Source organism: Oncorhynchus keta, unplaced genomic scaffold, assembly GCF_023373465.1.
Source record: "Oncorhynchus keta strain PuntledgeMale-10-30-2019 unplaced genomic scaffold, Oket_V2 Un_scaffold_1624_pilon_pilon, whole genome shotgun sequence".
NCBI classification, from domain to species: domain Eukaryota; kingdom Metazoa; phylum Chordata; class Actinopteri; order Salmoniformes; family Salmonidae; genus Oncorhynchus; species Oncorhynchus keta.
Window position 1 is genome coordinate 58,407 of NW_026290810.1, and position 8,462 is coordinate 66,868.

The window sequence follows — 8,462 nt, forward strand, 5'->3', positions numbered from 1 at the left end:
ATGGAGGAGACTGTAGTTAACATGGAGGAGACTGTAGTTAACATGGAGGAGACTGTAGTTAACATAGAGGAGACTGTAGTTAACATGGAGGAGACTGTAGTTAACATGGAGAGACTGTGAGGAGAGTTAACATGGAGAGACTGTAGTTAACATGGAGGAGACTGTAGTTAACATGGAGGAGACTGTAGTTAACATGGAGGAGACTTAGTTAACATGGAGGAGACTGTAGTTAACATGGAGGAGACTGTAGTTAACATGGAGGAGACTTAGTTAACATTGAGGAGACTGTAGTTAACATGGAGGAGACTGTAGTTAACATTGAGGAGACTGTAACATTGAGGAGTTAACATTGAGGAGACTGTAGTTAACATGGAGGAGACTGTAGTTAACATGGAGGAGACTGTAGTTAACATGGAGGAGACTGTAGTTAACATGGAGGAGACTGTAGTTAACATGGAGGAGACTGTAGTTAACATGGAGGAGACTGTAGTTAACATTGAGGAGACTGTAGTTAACATGGAGGAGACTGTAGTTAACATGGAGGAGACTGTAGTTAACATTGAGAGACTGTAGTTAACATTGAGGAGACTGTAGTTAACATGGAGGAGACTGTAGTTAAACATGGAGGAGACTGTAGTTAACATTGAGGAGACTGTAGTTAACATGGAAGACTGTAGTTAAACATTAAGTTAACATGGAGGAGACTGTAGTTAACATGGAGAGACTGTAGTTAACATGGAGGAGACTGTAGTTAACATAGAGGAGACTGTAGTTAACATGGAGGAGACTGTAGTTAACATGGAGGAGACTGTAGTTAACATGGAGGAGACTGTAGTTAACATGGAGAGACTGTAGTTAACATGGAGGAGACTGTAGTTAACATGGAGGAGACTGTAGTTAACATGGAGGAGACTGTAGTTAACATGGAGGAGACTGTAGTTAACATGGAGGAGACTGTAGTTAACATTGAGGAGACTGTAGTTAACATGGAGGAGACTGTAGTTAACATTGAGGAGACTGTAGTTAACATGGAGGAGACTGTAGTTAACATGGAGGAGACTGTAGTTAACATGGAGGAGACTGTAGTTAACATGGAGGAGACTGTAGTTAACATTGAGGAGACTGTAGTTAACATTGAGGAGACTGTAGTTAACATGGAGGAGACTGTAGTTAACATGGAGGAGACTGTAGTTAACATGGAGGAGACTGTAGTTAACATGGAGGAGACTGTAGTTAACATGGAGGAGACTGTAGTTAACATTGAGGAGACTGTAGGGCATTATTTACCAAACTTGTTCGAACAGCCATCAAAACCCTTACCGAAATTTAAAATGAAACTTACATATTTTGTTGGTCATAATATGTCCACAAACTCTTCTGAACTGTTTCTTCTGGGAAGCATGCGGACACCTTTGGCCTCCTACCAAGCCACACCTACTAACCTATAAGCCACACCTACTAACCTATAAGCCACACCTACTAACCTATAAGCCACACCTACTAACCTATAAACCACACCTACTAACCTCTAAACCGCACCTACTAACCCATAAACCACACCCACTAACATATAAACCACACCCACTAACCTATAAGCCACACCCACGAACCTATAAGCCACACCTACTAACCTATAAACCACACCTTCTAACCTCTAAACCACACCTACTAAGCCTATAAACCACACCTACTAACCTATAAACCACACCTACTAAGCCTATAAGCCACACCTACTAACCTATAAACCACACCTACTAACCTATAAACCACACCTACTAAGCCTATACGCCACACCTACTAACTTATAAACCACAACTACTAACCTATAAACCACACCTACTAACCTATAAACCACACCTACGAAGCCTAAAAGCCACACCTACTAACAGATAAACCACACCTACTAAGCCTATAAACCACACCTACTAACCTATAAACCACACCTACTAAGCTTTTAAGCCACACCCCCAAACACAGACCTCCCTGAGAGGTTGCTGGAGCCTCGTCAGACTGAATGACATGACATTGAACTGGAAGAGACCATAGTGTCCTCAACTCTGGTCCTCCAAGCCAGTTCCATTGTGTTTTTCATTGTTCCCCTCTTCCTAATCAGGGATTGGTTAAGACCTGTGATACCAGGTGGGTGTAATTAATGATCCAGGTAGAACAGAGAACCAGCAGGCTAAGAACCTCGTAGGGTCAGAGTTCAGAGTTCAATACCCCTGACATAGAGTGGGAGAGAATTAAATAATGAAATCAAATCTAATGAAACTGAATCAATATTTATTGAGAATTACTTTTAAAACACATCAATAAACTGCAAGCATGAATTACAATGATAAACCAACAATGAAACTTCCAAACTGAAACTATATCAAAAGATATTTAAATATATTCTCTGAGCTTAAAAACAACATTTTAAAATAACTATTGTTATTATTATTAAAAGGTAAATTGCGTGAATGAAAGAATACAGACGAAAGTAAAAAACAAACATAATAACTGATACAATCACAGCTGTAATACCTTGTCCTCCCTGATCAATAATGGTATCAGTTTCACTCTGTTGGTATTGATGACTGGTATAGGTCTCACTCTGATGGTATTGATGGCTGGTATAGGTCTCACACTCTGATGGTATTGATGGATGGTATAGGTCTCACTATGCTGGTATTGATGGATGGTATAGGTCTCACTCTGATGGTATTGATGGCTGGTATAGGTCTCACTCTGCTGGTATTGATGGCTGGTATAGGTCTCACACTCTGATGGTATTGATGGATGGTATAGGTCTCACTCTGATGGTATTGATGGCTGGTATAGGTCTCACACTCTGATGGTATTGATGGCTGGTATAGGTCTCACTCTCTGATGGTATTGATGGATGGTATAGGTCTCACTCTGATGGTATTGATGGCTGGTATAGGTCTCACACTCTGCTGGTATTGATGAATGGTATAGGTCTCACTCTGCTGGTATTGATGGATGGTATAGGTCTCACTCTGCTGGTATTGATGGATGGTATAGGTCTCACTCTCTGATGGTATTGATGGATGGTATAGGTCTCACTCTCTGATGGTATTGATGGCTGGTATAGGTCTCACACTGCTGGTATTGATGGATGGTATAGGTCTCACTCTGCTGGTATTGATGGATGGTATAGGTCTCACTTTGCTGGTATTGATGGATGGTATAGGTCTCACTCTCTGATGGTATTGATGGATGGTATAGGTCTCACTCTCTGATGGTATTGATGGCTGGTATAGGTCTCACACTGATGGTATTGATGGATGGTATAGGTCTCACTCTGCTGGTATTGATGGATGGTATAGGTCTCACTCTCTGATGGTATTGATGGATGGTATAGGTCTCACTCTCTGATGGTATTGATGGCTGGTATAGGTCTCACACTGCTGGTATTGATGGATGGTATAGGTCTCACTCTGATGGTATTGATGGATGGTATGGGTCTCACTCTGCTGGTATTGATGGCTGGTATTGGTCTCACACTCTGATGGTATTGATGGATGGTATAGGTCTCACTCTGATGGTATTGATGGATGGTATAGGTCTCACACTCTGATGGTATTGATGGATGGTATAGGTCTCACACTCTGATGGTATTGATGGATGGTATAGGTCTCACACTCTGCTGGTATTGATGGATGGTATAGGTCTCACACTCTGATGGTATTGATGGCTGGTATAGATCTCACACTGCTGGTATTGATGGCTGGTATAGGTCTCACTCTGATGGTATTGATGGCTGGTATAGGTCTCACTCTCTGATGGTATTGATGGATGGTATAGGTCACTCTGCTGGTATTTGATTTAGTCATTTATAGGTCTCACACTCTGATGGTATTGATGGCTGGTATAGGTCTCACACTCTGATGGTATTGATGGCTGGTATAGGTCTCACTCTGATGGTATTGATGGCTGGTATAGGTCTCACACTCTGATGGTATTGATGGATGGTATAGGTCTCACACTCTGATGGTATTGATGGCTGGTATAGGTCTCACTCTGCTGGTATTGATGGCTGGTATAGGTCTCACACTCTGATGGTATTGATGGATGGTATAGGTCTCACACTCTGATGGTATTGATGGCTGGTATAGGTCTCACTCTGATGGTATTGATGGCTGGTATAGGTCATTTACATTTACATTTACATTTAAGTCATTTAGCAGACGGTCTCACACTCTGCTGGTATTGATGGCTGGTATAGGTCTCACTCTGCTGGTATTGATGGATGGTATAGGTCTCACTCTGCTGGTATTGATGGCTGGTATAGGTCTCACTCTGCTGGTATTGATGGCTGGTATAGGTCTCACTCTGCTGGTATTGATGGATGGTATAGGTCTCACTCTGCTGGTATTGATGGCTGGTATAGGTCTCACTCTGCTGGTATTGATGGATGGTATAGGTCTCACTCTGCTGGTATTGATGGATGGTATAGGTCTCACTCTGCTGGTATTGATGGCTGGTATAGGTCTCACTCTGCTGGTATTGATGGATGGTATAGGTCTCACTCTGCTGGTATTGATGGATGGTATAGGTCTCACTCTGCTGGTTTGATGGCTGGTATGGGTCTCACTCTCTGGTTTGAAGGCTGGTAATGGGTCTCACTCTGCTGGTTTTGAAGGCTGGTATGGGTCTCACTCTCTGATGGTATTGATGGATGGTATAGGTCTCACTCTGCTGGTATTGATGGCTGGTATGGGTCTCACTCTGCTGGTATTGATGGATGGTATAGGTCTCACTCTGCTGGTTTTGATGGCTGGTAATAGATCTCACACTGCTGGTATTGATGGCTGGTAATGGGTCTCACTCTGCTGGTATTGATGGATGGTAATGGGTCTCACACTGCTGGTTTTGATGGCTGGTAATAGGTCTCACTCTACTGGTTTTGATGGATGGTATAGGTCTCACACTGCTGGTATTGATGGCTGGTATAGGTCTTAATCTGCTGGTATTGAAGGCTGGTAATGTCTCACACTCTGCTGGTATTGATGTCTGGTAGGTACTGAAGTCAGAGTTCTTGGTTGAAGGCTCCTCTTTGGTCTCCTCTGCTGGTATTGAAGGCTGGTAATGGGTCTCCTTCCTCCTGAAAGAGAGAGAGAGAGAGAGAGAGAGAGCTGAGATTGAGAGAGCTGGAGAGAGAGGTCTCACTCTGCTGGATTGAAGGCTGGAGAGGAGAGCTGGAGAGAAGGCTGGTAGAGGGTCTCACTCTGCTGGTTTTGAAGGCTGGAGATGGGTCTCACTCTGCTGGTTTTGAGAGGCTGGTAAGGGAGAGCTGGTTTTGAAGGCTGGTAGATGGGTCTCACTCTGCTGGAGAAGGACGGAGAGAGACGGAGAGAGGAGAGGCTGGTAAAGAGAGTCTCACTCTGCTGGTTTTGAAGGCTGGTAAGAGTCAGAGAGAGAGAGAGAGAGAGCTGGTAATGGGTCTCACTCTGCTGGAGAGAAGAGCTGAGAAGAGGTCTCACTCTGCTGGTTTTGACGGATGGGTTCGGTCTCACGGAGAGATGCTGGATTTAAATGATGCGAGGTACTGTAGTCAGAGAGAGATTATTTAAATATTCTGTTAAAATTATTGAAATATAAACATTAATATTATACCATATGTTTTGTTGCTATCTATCTTCTGGTTTTAATGATTATAAATGCATTTGAAAAAATACTATTTGAATGGCTGGGTTACCAAACACATGGACTCCAAATCAAGATGGCCACCCAAAATAAAACTACAACACCCACTCTGACTGTAGTCTGCTCTCTGCTGTCACTTCCCTGGTGGTCGTCCTGTTCAGAGGAACCTGAGTCTCAGTTGGAGCTGCAGAGGAAGAGTTATCACCATTAAAACAACAAGTTTGAGGTTAAACTAGGACATATCAGTTAAAAGATAGTAGATGTTTACATAGTGGTCAAAATGCTTATAAAAATAGGAAATTATTTGCAAAATATCTAAGATTGATTAGGAATACTCAGACTTAAAATATGAATTAGTGAAAAAGTGAATCCTGACTGAGAAAGTGAGAATGTGTTTGTTTACCTGTTGTTCTGCAGAAGGAGTAGACACAGAAGGAGGAGAGGAGAGAGGAGAGGAGAGCAGACACAGGACACAGGCTGAACAGCAACATCCAACACAGACCACAGTCTACATCAGGAGGAGGAGGAGGAGGAGGACTCAGGAGGAGGAGAGGAGAAACAGAACTGGAGGACTCTACTGCTGGAATGTTTACAGATGAGGAGGACTCAGGAGAATTCTCTTTGATGTTCCTTACAACTCAATGTCTGGACAATACTAATACAATATGAATAACACCAAAGATAAGACAGAAGAAACATAACTACTTACCTATTAGAAACAATCAAGATCTTCTCAACAATATATTGTTACAGACAGAAGATCATGACTGTTCTTGGTTGTTTAAACATGACTTTGTTCAAGGAGACAGACACACCAATACTATACAATATGAGTTTAGATTAGTCTCCAGAGTGGTTCAAGGAACCCAGACACACCAATACTAATACAATGAATAACACCAAAGATACAGTTGCATTCTTTGGCATTCCATAGTGGTCCAACTCAACCTCTCGTTAAAGGAACCCAGACACACCAATACTAATACAATATGAATAACACCAAAGATACAGACAGAAGATAAAGACAGAATAATAACTGTTCTTACCAAGTGAAATCCTAGTGGTGATGTTTCCATAGTGGTACAACTCTTTCTGTTTAATTCCTCCTTTACCTCCATCATCCACTACATTGTTCTCCACAGTCCCACAGTAGTAGAGTCCCAGGTCAGATTCAGTGATGTTCTCAATCAGTAGATCATAGGAGTTGTTAGAGGGGTTCCCTCCACATTATATCCAGGGAAACGGTTGGGATTATTAGAAAGAAGAAGATTTTGGTTAACGTTGTACATTGAAATAACTAGAGGAGGCTGGTACTTGTGAGAACAGTTCCTATACCACATAATGTAAACTCCAGTAGTTATGATACAGTCACAGTAGCAGAGAGTGATGTTGTCTCCTGGTCTGACTCTCAGCTCCTCCTCTGCTGCAGAGATCCCATAGCAGAGGAACCTGACTGGAGGAAACAGCACCTACAGGTAGCAGAGGAACAGTGTTAGGATGAACTGACTGGAGGAAACAGCACCTACAGGTAGCAGAGGAACAGTGTTAGGATGAACTGACTGGAGGAAACAGCACCTACAGGTAGCAGAGGAACAGTGTTAGGATGAACGGACTGACTGGAGGTAGCAGAAACAGCATCTACAGGTAGCAGAGGAACAGTGTTAGGATGAACTGACTGGAGGAAACAGCACCTACAGGTAGCAGAGGAACAGTGTTAGGATGAACTGACTGGAGGAAACAGCACCTACAGGTAGCAGAGGAACAGTGTTAGGATGAACTGACTGGAGGAAACAGCACCTACAGGTAGCAGAGGAACAGTGTTAGGATGAACTGACTGGAGGAAACAGCACCTACAGGTAGCAGAGGAACAGTGTTAGGATGAACTGACTGGAGGAAACAGCACCTACAGGTAGCAGAGGAACAGTGTTAGGATGGACTGGAGGAAACACTTCAGGTAGCAGAGGAACTGGAGGAAACAGCACCTACAGGTAGCAGAGGAACAGTGTTAGGATGAACTGACTGGAGGAAACAGCACCTACAGCTATCAGAGGACAGCCAAGGTTGGATGAACAGAGAGCTATGGCAACAGCAGAGCTTTCACAGTCATCACAGGATGTTAATAACTGACTGGAGGAAAACAAATCTGTTCAACCATAAAACCACATATTGTAATCATCTATCATCCAGCTATAAGGCCCAGTAAAAAGATGACTCACATAGCAGAGGAATGTAATCAGAGCGACACACAGCCTGTGGAGGAAACCATCTGGTGGAACAGTGATGGTCTGATGGTGACTGTAGCAGAGGAACAGTAGCTGGGTCTTTGAAACAGTAAGCAGAGGTCTTTGACTGAGGAAACGTATTTCCGTGTTTCATGACTAGATGTAGCAGAGGAACTTTACCATGAAAGGACATACAGGTAGCAGAACGAACTGACTGGTTCAGGTAGCAGAGGAACAGTGTGGAAAGTTTTCAGCTCGCGGTCCTTCTCTCTGAAACCCATATTCAGGTGACAGGAACAGGAGGGTCGAGCATCGAGGTAGCGACAGGTTTCACAAGCAACAGGTAGCAGAGGAACAGTGTTAGGGATGAACAATGGAAAACATTCAGGTATCGCTTGTTTGAGGTAGGCAGAGGAACAGGTTTACACTGAGAAACAGCACACTGATGGGCATCAGAGGTAGCAGAGGAAGATCAATTCAACATCTTTAAAAAAAACGCAGATATGCAGATTACAAGGATTTTGACCTTTGGAGGAAAAATCTTCAGAGACAGAGGCCTGGAGGAAACAGTTGACCAATCAGCTTTGG

The 8,462-nt window shown here is 43.1% G+C and overlaps 1 long non-coding RNA gene across 10 annotated transcripts; it reads left to right on the forward strand.

Annotated features, from left to right (window-relative positions):
• Window positions 1-2,335: 2,335 nt before the first annotated feature.
• Window positions 2,336-4,551, forward strand: LOC127927648 (uncharacterized). Of its 10 annotated transcripts, XR_008128290.1 has the most exons (6): window positions 2,336-2,588; window positions 2,690-2,926; window positions 3,537-3,569; window positions 3,640-3,674; window positions 3,776-3,810; window positions 4,019-4,551. It is a non-coding gene; the product is annotated as an uncharacterized LOC127927648 (long non-coding RNA). The 10 variants fall into 10 exon arrangements; XR_008128286.1 differs by lacking the exon at window positions 3,776-3,810 and having other exon boundaries at window positions 3,537-3,775; window positions 3,984-4,551; XR_008128291.1 differs by lacking the exon at window positions 3,776-3,810 and having other exon boundaries at window positions 3,537-3,775; window positions 4,087-4,551.
• The last annotated feature ends 3,911 nt before the right edge of the window (window positions 4,552-8,462 follow it).